Genomic DNA, 14906 nt, shown 5'->3' with positions numbered 1-14906 from the left:
TGATTGATTGCGGATGACTGATCCCAGACTCTGGTGCCGACATCCCTCAAAATGCTAGAAACTCCAAACCTCCCGGTGCCAGGCCCTGGGGTGCTCTACGGGGGATGGGACCATCTTGCCTGGAGCACCCCCAGCTCCCTGCACCCCCTCCGTAGGTCAGATAGTTGCTTCCCTGAAATTGCACAAAATGCTATTTCACGAAAGTGTATTTTCACTTACGCAAGAATGCTGTCATGCCAAAAGCTATTTTATTGTGAATAAGCAAAAACCATAGAAAAAATATTTTTAGAACACAACAATAAAAATCATATTCCAGTTCTTCCTTGGATGTTAAAAATAAGACCGCGGACTCTACGCCTGATTTTTTTTTTTTTTAAGCCAACTTGAAAAAGGGATCTTCTTAGAGTTGAGTTTTCAGGGGGATCCTGGATTGTGGGCTCATGTCATCCCAGATGTGGTGTCTTTAGGGAGTTTCCCTCACCCTTTCTGCCACTGGGAGCAAGGACCAAAGAGAAAAATTAGACAGGTGTCTCTAAAATCACTAGCATTTCTTCAGATATTAATTAACTCATGCATTTACTGAACTTCTAGGGAGCACCTACCAGCTGCCTGGACCCTTGGCACTAAGGCTAAAATCATCAAACAAGACTTGTCCATACCCTTAAAGAGCTTGTAAACACACTCTTCCTTCACAGAGCAGCAGTGTCCGACAGTATCAAGAGAAGGTATGGGTGGCAAGAGAGCCAGGAAGGCTTCCAGGAGGAGGAGGAGATCTTTGAGCTGCATCAGGAGCAGAAGTGTACCAGGTACAGAAATGGGGAAAGGACATTCCACAGGGAAGGGAAAAGCATGTACAAAGGTCAAGAAAGGTGAGCCACAGAGCAGTGGGCTTTGGACAGTGTACTTATTTTGGAATGACTGGAGCAAAGGAGGAAGAACGAAGAGGGAGAGAGGCAGACAGGCCTGTAGGGCACATATGACATTTGACTTAACCTAGAGGAGCCACCAAGGAAGCTGGTGTGGGTGCCAGGATGGGATCCATCTCCATTCGATGGATGTTTTCTGAGCTTAGGATGCTGTTCTTGGTTCTGAGGGGCCCAGGAAGGGAAGGAAAGAGCTCAGCTAGGAGTAGGGGGTGTGGGGAACAGGACGGGCGACAGGAGTTTGGGAGTGGGGTTGTCTTTTCCAGATGAGAAATGACCTGTGTTCTTGAAGACCATTCCTTCGTTTATTAATGCATCCATTCAACAAACTTCTGCTGAGCACCTAGTGTACTCGGGTGCTGTAGGAGATAGAAAGCTGTCTCCATCCTTAAGACTCACGTAGTTTAGTTGGAGGAAGGATGAGAAGCAGACACACAAAAGGGAGAGACAGAAACCAAAGCACCAAGGGGCCCAGAGGAGGGAGAAAGCATTCCTGGGGACAGCAAATGGGAAGGGAGGGGACATTTCGGACACCTTTAGACAGGTGATTTCAACAAGAGGACTTGGGAGGGTTGGGCTGGGGCAGCAGGCTGGGCAGAAAGAGACCAGGACCTCTGGGAGGTGGGAACCACAGCCACAGGGGTTCCTTGGTAAAGCTCCATAATTGTTTGCCTCTTTGAATGAGGCAGTGAACTTTGGGCCCTCCTCCTTCCTCCCCACCTGGACCCCCCCCCCCCATCCTTGCCCTTGAACTTCTCTCTCCACAGCACTTAATCTAGGCACTCAATAGAAGTGTGTTGAATGGATCAATTAATGGACAAACGAAAGAACAGACTTCAAGAAACTAGGTCACTCCTCATCTGGAAAAGACCACCCCCCTTCCAGCCCTCCCCCCCCCCCCCCCCGCACCGCCCCTGCCCTCCTCCCCTCCCCCCCTCCCCTGCTCCTTAGCTGAGCTTCTCCCTTCCCTTCCTGCGGCTTGGGCCCAGGCTGGCTGCTGGGTCACATGTTTGTTACAGGCCCTCTGGGCTAGGGTGAGGTCACGGCTCTGGCCGGAGGCCAAGCTGCAGGGTTTGAACTCACTCTGTCAGTGAGCCCAGGTGTGAAAAGAACCTGGGGGTCTTGTGCAGGCTCACCAAATGCCCCTGACACCTGCTGACAAGATGCTGGAGCAGCCCTCAGGCCTTCCTCCCTGGTGGTCTCTCTTTTCTCTGCTCCAGCCTTCATGTCCCAGCCATCCGGTCAGTGGACACCCTCAGCTACTGCAGTCACCTAGTGCTCCAGTGTCTCCGTGGGTCACCCATCCCTGACTCCCACCTTGCCCGATGGGTTGGTCCCAGTCTTCTGCTTCAGCCTTAGTTTTCATTATCTACCCATAGGCCCCACAAAAATTGGATACCCACCCACCCTATGAATCTCTCTCTCTTTTTTTTTTTTAAGTCTTATTTATTTAGATAATCTCTACACCCAGTGTCGGGCTCAATCTCATGACCCGGAGATCAAGAGTCAACACTTCTTTGACTGAGCCAGCCAGGCGCCCCTAATCGATGAATCTTTATTCAATGTTTACCCTGGCCCAGCTGAAGATTAGTTGCCGGAATTTCTAAAATAAAAGACAGTCCATTCTCAAGGAGCTCACAGTCCTGCGGGGCTGGAGGGGGTGAGGCAAGGAAGCAGCCGGCTGGGTGCCCCGCCCCTTCCCTGAGTTAGGGCCCAAGGCAGGAAGCCCAGGTTGCCATGGGAGCGCTAGGAGGAGGGGGTCAGGATGGCTAATAGGGAGGGAAGGGGCACCCCCCCCCCCCCCCGCCATTCCCCAAACCTCCCACACCCCCACCCCACCGGGGAGGAGAGAAGGGAGGGAAAGGGAGGGGTGTTCCAGCCAGAGGGAGTGGTGAGCACAGAGGGGCGGAGGGGACACTAGTTTGGCGTGGCTGGTTGTGGGCAACACGGGGTTTGATAGTCAGGTGGGCAGGGGCTGGACCACAGAACTGTCACTGTGCACCTACGCCCATCCATGCCCACCTGTGGAAAGGAACCTCTCCTTCAAGAACATTCAACACTTCTCCCAGAATTCCTGCTCCCCCAGCCCACCTACTTTCCTCCTTTCCAGCCTCCAGTGGCATTGCGTATCCCTCTGAGGGCCCTTTTCATGTTCTAGCTTATTTTAGCCTTATATGTGTAGCAGCCCTACCTCTTCCACCAGGCTGGCAACTCCTCCAGAGAAGGAACATGTCATTTTTATACTCTCCACAAATATTTAGAGAACACCCGTTCTGGGCCAGGTCTAGGATCCTCGGAAGGCAGCAGAGACCTCCACAAATCAATAGAACCCCCTAAGTCCCCACCTAGAGCACCTGTCCCTTTATCAGGCTCACCTGAGTCATCAGGAGGTTGTCTGATGAGCAAGGAGCCCAACCAAAGGAAAGACAGTCATCTGATGCCATTTGCTGTGTGACTTTTGGCAAATCCTGTAGCCTCTCTGATAGGGGCAAAAGTAATACCTCCCTCAGGGATTTGTCAGAAGCAAGCGCACCAACAAATGTGAAAGAGCTAGGTGAAATTTAAAGCAGACTCCAAAGGTCAGAAGTTTCCAGTGTTCCTGGCAAAGTGCCCCTTCCAAGAGATGCTGTGTGCAGATTAGGCGGTCCTGCCTGGACAGAGCCCACCAGCTCAGCTAGGCTTGGCTCACTCCTCTCTGGTTTGCTCCTCTTTTGTTTTTCTTTTCTTCTCTTTTTTCCTCCTTTCTTTTCTTTCCTTCCTACCTACCATCCTTCCTTCCTTCCTTTCTGCTTCCCTTCCTTCCTTCTCTTCTTTCTTTCTCCATTTCCTTCTCTCTTTCTTTCTTCTTCTGCATTTATCAGCAAGGAAAAGCTTCCAGCTCTGCTAGGAGGCCTCTTCCTGCGTAAGACTGTGATTCCCAAAGCTGCAAAGCATCCTCTGATTCTAGAAGATTTTGCTGCTTGTTTTCTTTAACCTCTGGGTTGAATGGTATCCAAATTTCAACATCAGAATGGGAAGCTCTCAAACATGTTCACATGGTGGAGCCCCTAGAAACCAAAACCTTTTTTGTGGAACTTAAAACAGAAGAAGAAGAAGAAGAAGGTAGTATGTGCCACCTAAGATCATCCTTACCTGTGCCAAACCAGAAACCATGGGATCTTCAGTTCTCCTAGAGACAAGCAGTAGCAGGAGCCACAGGTTTTAAGTTTAAGAAGAATGTCAGAACCTCAAGTCCTAAATAGAGGACATTCTACACTCACCCTTCAGGTGGGTCTTTATGTTTAGGGGTGGGACTCCTGCTCCAAGGAACAGAATTTGAGAGCTCTGGGTCTCAGGCAGGCCAGACCTCAAAAGAAACGGCCCAGGGTCCTAAAGGGTCTGCTGGCCTCCCAGCTGCCCTAGCTTTCCTTACTTTCCATTTTCCTTTCCTTTCTTATAGGCTGACCCCCAAGATGCCCCAGACACTCCTGATCTTCCTTCTCTTCTTATCTCTTCCTAGAAAGGTAATGGCACTTGGCAGTTACCTAAGAATATGGGCCTCAGAGCAAGACTGTCTGGTTTCAAATCCAACCTCTGTACTCACTGTTTTAAGCTGGGACAAGTGCTCTGTGCCTCAGTTGCCCTATTTGTAAAATGGCAATAAGAATGGCACTGGCTTCGGTGGTACCTGTGAGGCTTGAATGAATTAACACGGGGGCCAGCAGTCCTTTCTGTAAAGTGCCAGCTAGTAAATATTTCTGGTTTTCTAACCCTACAGTTTGGGTCACAACTATTCAACTCTGCCAGTTTATCTCAAAATCAGCCCTAGACCGTACATGCATGATCGGTCAAGCAGGGCAATGAAAATTTATTGATAAATGTGGGCAGAGAGCCAACTTTGCCCCGAAGCCTGTAGTTTGCTGAGCCCGAGTTAAGGCATAAAGAAAGTGTTTGTCATATAGTAAGCATTCAATAAGTGTTAGCAATTATTTTTAAGATTTATTTGAGAGAGAGAGAGACTGTGTATGTGTGCGCGCACGCACGCACACAAGGGGAAGGGGCAGAGGGAGAGAGAGAGAGAGAATTCTAAGTAGGCCCCATGCTGGAACCGCACACGGGGCTTGATCTCAGGACCCCGAGATCATGACCTGAGCGGAAATCATGAGTCAGATGCTTGACTGACTGAGTCACCCAGGCACCCCAGTGTTAGCAATTATTATTTGTTCATGAGTAAATTAAAGTTTTGAGTACTTACTCTGGACCAGGCACTGGTCTAGGTTCTGGGGATACAGCTCTGAGCCACACAGACCAGATCCCTGAGCAGGTGGAGTAGCATTATTGGGGGGGGGGCGCCGTGGGAGAGGGAAGAAATGCGGAAACCAATCAGGGAGAAGAGCAGGTGGTGGTTAGGGCTATGAAGAGAATGGAGTGTGGGCTGGGACAGTGATGTCAGGGTGACCTCTATGACAGGTGCACTGAGAGTGGCCTCCCAGAGTGTGTGACATTTAAGCCGAGACCCCTGTGACAAGGTGCCCACCATGTGGCCACTAGAAGAAGAGAATCCCAGGCTGAAGACACAGCAGCTTTCACTCCCACCCTGTAGCCCAGTTCCGGACCGACAGCAGGGGCTGTGGTTCTAAGAGGACCAGGAGGAGGGAGAGGAAGAGGAAGGACAGGACAGAAAGGAAAATCTGGGTGCCTTCTGATCTCCAGCTCTGGTGCCACAATGACTGTAGGGGGCACGTGTCTCCTCACCCTCTTGGTCCTCAGCCCCTCTCCAAGGATATATCCTTTTGCTCAACACCCCACCTGTCTGCCCAGCTCTGCTACTCCCCTCCTCTCCTCCCACCGCCTAAGTCAGAGCTCTTGGTACCCAGGCCTGGCACCTGTCTCTGCTCTTCACATCTGCCTCTAGGTCCCAGGCTTGCGGCAGCCAGTTCCCCTCTACCTGTAGCCAGAGACACTTCCTTTCTGCCATCCAGTGTGGATGGTCGGATTCCACATCCTTCTGTGCATGGGAGGCTGGACCTCTAGATATAGGGAATGGGGAGACTCTGGTACTGGAAGAAAACCTGGGAGTCCTGCCCTCCGGTGCATGGTTCCCTAACTTTTTGTGGGTTGAGAAAATACCTATGTACCTATATCATCTGGACTGTTTCACATCCCCCGTCTTCCTTTCCTTCACACACAAATGTGCAGCTTCTCTCTCTTTTTAAAAAATCTTTACTGAGGTATAATTGATATAGAAAAAAACCTGCAGTTTTAATGCAAACAATTTGGTGAGTTTGGACATATGTGTATGCCCGTGAAACCATCACAATTAAGATAGTGGACATAGCCACCACTTCCAAAAGCTTCTTTGTGGCCCTTGGTGTTTTCTTTCGCTTTGTTTTATGTTTGTGGTAAGAACACTTACCATGAGATCTACGCTCTTAACCAAATGTTAAGCGCACCCCATAGCATCATCAACAGTAGACACCACAGCCTTCTCTCACCAAACATCATGGCCCACACAGATTTCTGTGGCACAGCTGAGTCCAGGAACAAGGCGATGTGACATCGATCTTCTGTGAACACATTCTAAACTCCGAGAGGGTTTGGAGGTCGGAGCCAGCCTTCCATGGCAACAGCTCTAGTAGGTTCGCTCTTGCCTGCCTCTATGTCAGAGGGAGGGATTTCCTGACCTGGTCCTAGTTCCAGGTTACACCCTTCTGGGGGCCTGGAGCCCTCTGTCCCCTCGTTCAGTGCTCACTTCCTTAAGAAGCCTTGCCAGACATTGTCCTGACTCTGATGTCCTCCGTGGGTCTAGCGTCTCCCTCACAAGGGTGTGCCTCAGAACCAGCCTGGGCCGGTGTGCCCCCTTCACACTGTCAGGCCTGGGAGGAACAGAAGGGTGCCTCCCCTTTCCTTCATGGCCTACACTACCTCCCCAGATCACTGGAAGAAGGTTTCTAGAACGGCCTGACTCATCCACAACCGGTGTTGTCAGGCTGTCTGTCATGTGGCACGGTGGGTCCCGAGCGGCAAGGCAGGCAGCACGGGTTGGGGTGGGTGGGTGTGCTCCCAGCCCATTTGGGGGCCTCCCTCCCCCTCTGTGTTGTCCTGTGTTGTTGTCTTGGTGCCCAGGAGGCTGGCTGGGGAGGAGAAAGTCTGACCCCTCTTCCTGTCAACAATGACTTTCTGCTGAGAGCTGACCCCTCTGGGGTGAGTCACCGGGAAGGGCCATCAGCCTCTGCCAATGGAGGAGGAAGCCTCAGTGTGTGAGCTTTCCTTCCACAGCCCAAGACTGCCAGGGGCCTGCGGCGAGTTGAGGGCATCCCTCAGAGAGAGGGGCTCACAACAGCCTGCGAGGGCCCCCCAAATGGGGGTGACCTCTAGTCCATCTGATGTTCTCAAACATGGCTTTGGCCACGTCAAGCTTGCTTACAATCTCTGGAGGCTCTTTACTTCCTCTAGAATAAAGTCCAAATGCCTTAGGTCGGCCCCAACCTCCTTTTTTTACCTCCCCTCAAGTCCTCGGCTCCAGGCAGCGCGGCTCCTTCACTCCTGAATGTAAGAGCGCTCATGGCCACCTCCACACCTTTGTCTTTGGCTGCTCGAATGTCTCGTCCTTTGCAGACCTGCCCATACTTTAAACCTTATTTCCACTCTCACATCATGCATCTGTTCAAAAAATACTTGCGGAACGCCTTCATGTGTCAAGCCCTGGGCCGAGGGCTGAGGTTTCTACCACCAACAAGCTAGACAAGGTAAGCATTCAGACTTGTGGAGGGTGCAGACACATACATAGGCACTTGCAATGTAGCAAGGGGGGCTCGGGGTGCTGGGGAAACACCTAGGAGGAGCACCTGGCCCCACCCTGAGCAGATCATGGAGGACTTGCTGGAGGAGGTGACAGTGTTGATGTCTTGAGGAGTAAGGAGGAGTTAGGTAGGCAAGGGAACCAGGGAGAGAAGGGGGCAGCGAGGATGTTGGGACCAGCAGAAGAGGAAAATAGGAAGGCCCGAGGAAAGGGATGGTATAATCTAGGAACTGAACATTGGTCATAACGTCTGAAGTTGACAGTGCAAGGGGGCATGTTGGGAGAAGAGGCTGAGAGCTTCCCAGTGTCTCTGCACTGTTTGGACTTTTCCTCAGAGTCACGAGAAGCCGACCCAAGGTTTATTACAACAGAGGCTCATACTAAGCAGACCGGAGCCTTAGAAGGTCCAGAGTCATGACAATGAAGGCCACAGATTGGAGGAGGGCAAGCAGCTCCGGACACTGGTTAGCAGACAATTTATGTGGTCTGAGCCAGAGGCATGGTGGCTGGAACTGAGTGTTGGTCCGGGAGCTGAGGCCCAGAGGAAGGATCCAGATCTCCTCCCAGCCAAGAGGACTTGGCGATTTCCTAGCTGGGTGTCAGGGAAAACAGTCAGCATGGCTGATGAAGCAGGGGGGAATTCGGCCGCAAGGAGCAGTCTGTGATGGGTGCAAACCTGGCCGTGTTCAGTCTGGGCTTTCCGAGGGGCCGTCAAGGGCAAGCAGGTGCCCCTGGGGCAGACAAAGCTAGATCTCCCGAGACAGGTCCCTGTGCAGGGATAGACTTGGAGGCCCTGGGTGTATATGGTCATTAAACTGGGAGATGATGAGATGTCCCTCTTCCACGAAGCCCACCCTTGCCCTCCTACTTATTGCTTACTGTACCCAGCCCTAGCCCTCCCTTGACATTGTATGTGCTGCCTTGTAGGATTAGCTGACCTCACAGTATGTTCCATCTTTCTGATCAGAGAGTTCTCAGAAGTCAGCCAGTTAGGAGACCCTTGCAAAATCTTCCTAGCAAGGGTGAGAGCCTGACCCAGAGAGAGAGGGAAATATTTTAAAATATTTAAAATATTTTAAAATAAAATAGAGAGGGAAATATTTTAAAAGGGCTTTTAGTGGGGCTTATGATTTTCTGAGTGTGTGGGGTAAAGGAGAAAGAGGAGTCCCAGCTACTCCCAGTTTACTGAACTGGGGGTCAGTTTAGAGGACAAGAAGAGGGACAGGTTTCAGGAGGAGGAAAACAGGTTCTGTTTTGAACACTGATTTTGTAGTGATGCCTGCAGAAGGAACCTCTAGCTGAAGAAGTCCAGAAAGTCACAGGACACTGGTGCCTGAGGCTAGGAGGAGAAGCTGGAGTCACACATGGAGCAGTCCCATCCGCTATCCCCCTCCCACATCGGCCTTCTTCACAAGCTCATTTCTCACCTCAGGGCCTTTGCACTGGCTCTTTCCTCAGCCCAAAACACTCTTTCCTTACACATACATTCACATGGCTTGTGCACACAAATGACTTGGATCCCTCTGGAACAGCCCCTTACCCCATCACTCTCTAATTGCTTCTTCTGTTTCAGTTTTCACCACAGTGTGAATCACTGTGCTTTCCATTGTGAATCACTGAAGTGTTTTTCTGTCTCTACACCCAGGACTTAGCTTCTTTCAGGGCAAGGATTCAATCTGTCTGGTTCACCCTCACCTTGAAGGCACCTGTGGGCTGTGCAGTACAGGCAGCTGGTGAACACAGGTGGTAGAAGGGCTCGATGGGGAGGGGACCGCTGTGCCAGCAGCAGGGGCAGAAGGGTGTCAAGGGGACACCGAGTGGGAGAAAAGGCTGGGGCAGAGGCTGACACCTCAGGCAGGGGAGAGGAACCTCAGGTAGTGTATGCTGTGCCAAGATGCCCAGGAAGCACAGAGTCCCAACAGAAGGAGGGGACCCAGAGAGTTCTAGGCTGGAAGAGACCCTGGGAGCAGGCTTGTGACGGCAGCCTCTGTGGAGTGCGGGACCAGACCCCAGATACAGTGAGGAATGAGCTGGGAGACTGGAAGGGAAGAGGAGGAGAGATGCGAGAGGTGTTAGACTCTGTGCCAGCTCCCCTGATGGAAACCGGTGGTGGGAACAGAGGTATAGGGACATCGGTGGTGAGGAATGATGATCACAGCCTCCTGCTGGCTCTCCTGGCCCCACTTTGGCGGTGAACTCCAAGCAGAATAATCTCAAAAGCATAAATCAGATCATGTCACTCCCCTGCTCAAAAACATTACTTAGAATAATACCCAAACTCCCTAATGTGGAAAACAAGGCCCTCCGGGCCCTGGCCCTGCCTTATCCTCTGACCTCATCCCCCCACACTGGCCCTGCTCACTCCACTCCAGCCACATGGGCTCCATGCTGGTCCTTGGGCCAAGAACCTCCCTGCCCCAGGGCATTGGCACGACTATTCCCTCTGCCTGGAATGCTCTCCTCCAGACTGTCACCTGGCCCTCTCCTGCCCTATTGTCAGGTCTCTGTCCAAATGTCACTTCCTCCGAGAGGCTTTTCTTGAACATCCTAAGAGGGAGCCATCCCATCTTCTGTTGCCTTACCCTGCTTTAATTTTCTGCATGGCAGAACATTATATCTACTCTATATTAAATATGTATTTATTTGTCAGTTTCTTGTTCACCTTCCCTACTGAAGTGTAAGCTCCAGGAGGACACAGATTTTTGTCTATTTTCTTCACTGCTACATGCTTTTTTTTTTTTTTTTAAAGATTTTATTTATTTATTTGTTTGTTTGGGAGAAAGACCAAGAGAACACATGCAGGGGGAGCCACAAGGGAGAGGGAGAAGCAGGCTCCCCACTGAGCAGGGACACCCTCCCCTCAATGTGGGGCTCAATCCCAGGACCCTGGGATCATGACCTGAGCCAAAGGCAGACACTTAATTGACTGAGCCACCCAGGTGCCCCTCACTGCTACATGCTTAGCACATAGAAAAGTGTTTGGCACATAGTAGGCATAGATACATACTGTGTGGGATGGATGTTTAAATAAATGAATAACTAAATATCTAAGGCAAATTTTCAGAGTCCTTATACGCAGTGGCTCTGCATAGCAGCTTTGCAAAGGGGATAGCCTTGTACTGAGCAACAAGCTGAGGCTCAGAGAAGCTGGATGGCTTTGCCCAGACAGAGAGCCAGAGCCCAGCAAGGTGAGTGCAGCAGGCGGGCACAGACCAGACCTTAGCTCTTCTCACGATGTCCCTGCCTCATGGACCTTCTACAGAAAGAACTAGCCTAGCCTCCCTTGCCTCTCATTGCTCTTGGGGCGATGAGAGGAAGACTTAGGGGAATAAAGAAGGGCCAGGGAGGAGTGCTAGGAGGGGAGGAGAAGGAACCCAGGAGGAGCCAGGAAGGGCAGGGAATGCCTGGGAGGGGTTGGGGGTGGGGTAGCCTGCCTCAGGTGGGAACCGTGGGAACCAGGCACCCTGGGTCCCGAGCCTTGAAGGAACAACTGTGGATCCCCGCAGGCAGCTCAGCCGGAGTCTGTGAGTCTACATCCAGGGAATAAACTGGGATTTGTCTCAGGAAGGGGTCCTCTGCTAATGAAATACTGACCTGGTGGCACTTTCTTCCCTTCACTCCTCCCCTCAGAGCTGCTGGGAATTCCCTATTTCCTGGTAGGAACCATAGAACCCCAGGGGGGATTTACTTAGCCCTGGGCGTGGGACACCTTCCAGCTTTTATTGGGACTTCTTCACACTCTTCTCGTAAAAGTTCTCCCTGCTCCCTGCAGATAAATTTGGGGAGGGTGGGTTGAAGGGAGAGGAGAGAGCCTCCCGGAGACCTCTGTACCTGGTCTAGGAGCAATCCTTTCCCTCACTTCTCCCCACACTTAGGGAACAGGTCCCCTCCATCTGTGGGTCCATCCTCTCCTTAAGGTGACTCAATGGCTCAGGCCACCACTGCAAAGGCACACCTCTAAAATCAAGATGGGGCCCAATCCCAGCTGGGGCAGGAGGCTTCCACTGTGCATCTCAGTGCCCCAGTCCCTTTCCCAGTGAGTCACTCTAGCCGGCTCCCTATAGTTCCTGTCCCTGCCTCTGCTTGCTGGAAGCTTCCCTTCCCTGTGCCTGGGGCCTCATTTGGAAGAGAGTGGCTATAGGGTGGGCTGGAAGGTGTTGTCAGTCAGCCAGCCTCAGGGGGTGTCCCCCAGGACAAGCCGTGACCCACTGGTGCCTGGGTCTAGACAGCAGTTACATGAATCCTGAGCACTCGTCTGGTCTGAGACACATCCCAGGCCAACTGTTTACTCACAGGTCCCCAGAGCTCTTGCTACTTCTGAGCAAGTCTTTCTCTCAGTTCATCATGGCAAATGTTGACCCTGCCATACCTCTTGCAAGGCATTAGAGGGAAAAGGGATGAAAGAATGAAGAAGACACAGCACCTGCCTTCAGGGACCCTGAGGTTCATGCAAACAGATCACTCGGGTGGGCTTTCACGACACTCCATGCTCTGGGTGGGGGCATGGGGACTCGGATGAATAAAGTGTCTTTAAACTCAAGCAACATGGGTTCTGCCGGGGGAGACAGGTGTGCGCAGGTAACTCCACTGTAAGGTGGTGTCTCGCCCATCTCAGCATGCGCCTCAAGGCTCTGTCATTGCCTGTCAGCTAGCCAGGACCCCCACCAGGACATGAGCTCCTTAAAGGCAGGGACTAGTGCTCTCTCTTCCTATCCTCAGAGTCTCACAAAATGAAACATATTTACAAGGTAAGTTACACAAAAGACTTCTAAACTGCTGACTGTATCACGAGACTGAAGATCCGTGCTAACCAGAGATCTTGGCAATTTCCTGCCTTTGTTGGAGAGGAAAGAGTTAATTCTGAATATGAGGATCAGATGAGGGGTGATCAGTTAAGCCCTAGAGGATGGAGGTAGAGAATGAATGGGAAGAAGGACATCCCAGGCTGAGGGGACAGCAGGGACAAAGCCCCACAAACAGGAAGGAATATATGGCTTATTAAAGCAAACGTGAACTAGGCTGGAGGGACTGGTACATGGTGCTGGAGGGAGGAGCTGAAGATGTGGGGGGCAAGGAACATGGGGCCAGGTCAAGAGGAATTATGGAGACCATGCTAAGGAGTTTGATCTTTGGTCTGTAGACACCGAGATCTTCTGGGAAGTATTAAGAACAGGAGTCATGGAGACCAAGCAGTGTTTTGGGAAGATTATACTGATGGCTGTGAAGGGTCTGTGTGGTAAAAGCATTGCTAGGAGTGTCTTTACTTTGGCCTTGGCTTCTAGAAGAGGGGGAGAAGCTGGGGAAAGTCAGGATGGGGGATGTGCTGAGAAATCACTTGGGAAGCCATTGTAATGTTGGGAGACAGATGACAATGATGTGAATCAGAACAGGGGTACTGGCAACAGAAGAGGCAGAATGAATAACCAATTTGATATGGGAAATGGGAAGTCAGACTGAACTTTTTACCCAGAGTGGCCAAGAGCACACAAGAGAAGGCACAGGCTCTTAGTGCTGGGAGAAGAAGATGAGGCATGCTATTCTGGGTTGTTACCAGTACTGGCTCCTTGGGCTCCTTAAGTAACGTTGAGAAGAGAAGGACTCCTAGAAGATTCTCTTAGTCCTGCTGCCTATTGCCGACAGGCTGGATGTCTTCAGCCTAGGAGGACACGGAGGAATCTATTTTGCTCGAAGATCACACAAAATCTCCCAGTCCCATCCTGGTTTTAGCCACCGCCACCTCCCCTCTCCCCACCCACCACCATAGCAACCCACGTGGCCTGACAAACAGGGACGCGTTGCCAAGACGCAAGATCTGTGCTGTCACTGTGGATGACGTCAGCCTCCGTGATGTGACCCAGCCCACACCCTAGCCTCTTGGTCGCTTGGCTTCTCTATCTCTGACAACCTTCTGTCCCACTGTGTCATGGCCGCCCACTCCCATAACCACTCCCCAGACCTAGTCACCACCCAGAACTCCCCCACCTCTGAAATTACTAACTCTGACACCCTTCTATCCTCTCTGCATTGTCACTCAGTCATTAGCCTGCACCTGTCTTCTGACTCCATCTGAAGCACCTGTCCACAGCTCCCCCCACTCCACCCCTTCCTCCCTATCTTTCCTCTTTCTTCACCCTCCTCTCTCATGGCTTAGATTGTGCAGCTCAGAACTTCATTCATCCTTCCCCGGTATGTAAATTCCCCTTGGTTGCACCACCTGGCAAAAACCCAACTGTGGGTCCACGAGCTCTGCTTTTCCTCTCAACCGTACCTATGACGTGGGTGATTTCTTGCCAGGGAAGACCACACCAGCAAGCTGACTGGATACACATCACTGGTGGTCACCAAGCTTGACTGGGTCCTCAGCACTGCCTGCTGTAGCTTCCCCAGGCAACACCTATTCAATTCCTTGTACAACCGCCTTTTAAAGCCTTATCCCCTGTCCTCAAACCTTCTACATGTTTACCTCCATCTTAATTCTCAGTGGATGATATCACCTCTTTCTTCAAAGACAAAATAGGAACCTCGAGGCAGGAAGTCTTTCGCCATCCTGCCATCCGTTCTATCCACCCGCCTGTACCCTCCATGTGCCTCCTGGGGAAATGGAAGATGATATCCTTCTGTCTAATCCTGCTGCTTATCTTCTGGGACTCAACCCTTCCTTTCTGTCATCTTAGGGACCCTGCCTGTCTCCTCTTCTCCCTTGTCTTCAGCTTCTCCCTCTCTACTCATGCCTTCCCATCAACACTTAAACAAGTTCAAGTCCCTAATATTAAATTAAGGTTTAGCCCTGGTGCAGTGGATTTTTCTGTTCTGTGTCCTTTCTACCACCCTTAGATCTGGAACATTCTCTTTTTATCCTCTTCTTTTTTCTCTGCTCCCCAGACCCTAAATGTTGGCATTCATCAGACCTAGTCCTAGGCCTTGTCTCCTCTAAGTATTGACCCTAAACACCTCTACATTTCCAATGCTTCTAGTGCTTCTCTTTGCAGACAGTTGTCAAGCATACACTCCGTCTAGAACTCTCTACTGAGCCTCAGATCCATGCATTCAGTGGCCTGTAGGGTTATCAGGTTTAGCAACATAATGGCCTGATGCTGGTAAACTGAGGCCAAGACCCAGCCACGAGGGCAGCCTTGTCTCTGGGCCTGGCTCCTGAAGTGTGACCTCCAGCATGGTGACCCAGTGCCCTGGAAGCCACCCAC

The 14906-nt window shown here is 51.4% G+C and overlaps 1 long non-coding RNA gene across 2 annotated transcripts; it reads right to left on the bottom strand.

Moving 5' to 3' along the window:
- Positions 1 to 229: 229 nt before the first annotated feature.
- Positions 230 to 6437, bottom strand: LOC131810578 (uncharacterized). Of its 2 annotated transcripts, none has more exons than XR_009345600.1 (2): positions 6319 to 6437; positions 230 to 492 (listed from the first exon to the last, which is right to left on the bottom strand). It is a non-coding gene; the product is annotated as an uncharacterized LOC131810578 (long non-coding RNA). The 2 variants fall into 2 exon arrangements; XR_009345601.1 differs by lacking the exon at positions 6319 to 6437 and adding an exon at positions 3299 to 3445.
- Positions 6438 to 14906: the final 8469 nt, after the last annotated feature.

The sequence above is a fragment of the Mustela lutreola genome, chromosome 10, assembly GCF_030435805.1.
Source record: "Mustela lutreola isolate mMusLut2 chromosome 10, mMusLut2.pri, whole genome shotgun sequence".
Classification (NCBI taxonomy): domain Eukaryota; kingdom Metazoa; phylum Chordata; class Mammalia; order Carnivora; family Mustelidae; genus Mustela; species Mustela lutreola.
This window is presented reverse-complemented; position numbering and strand designations above follow the sequence as displayed.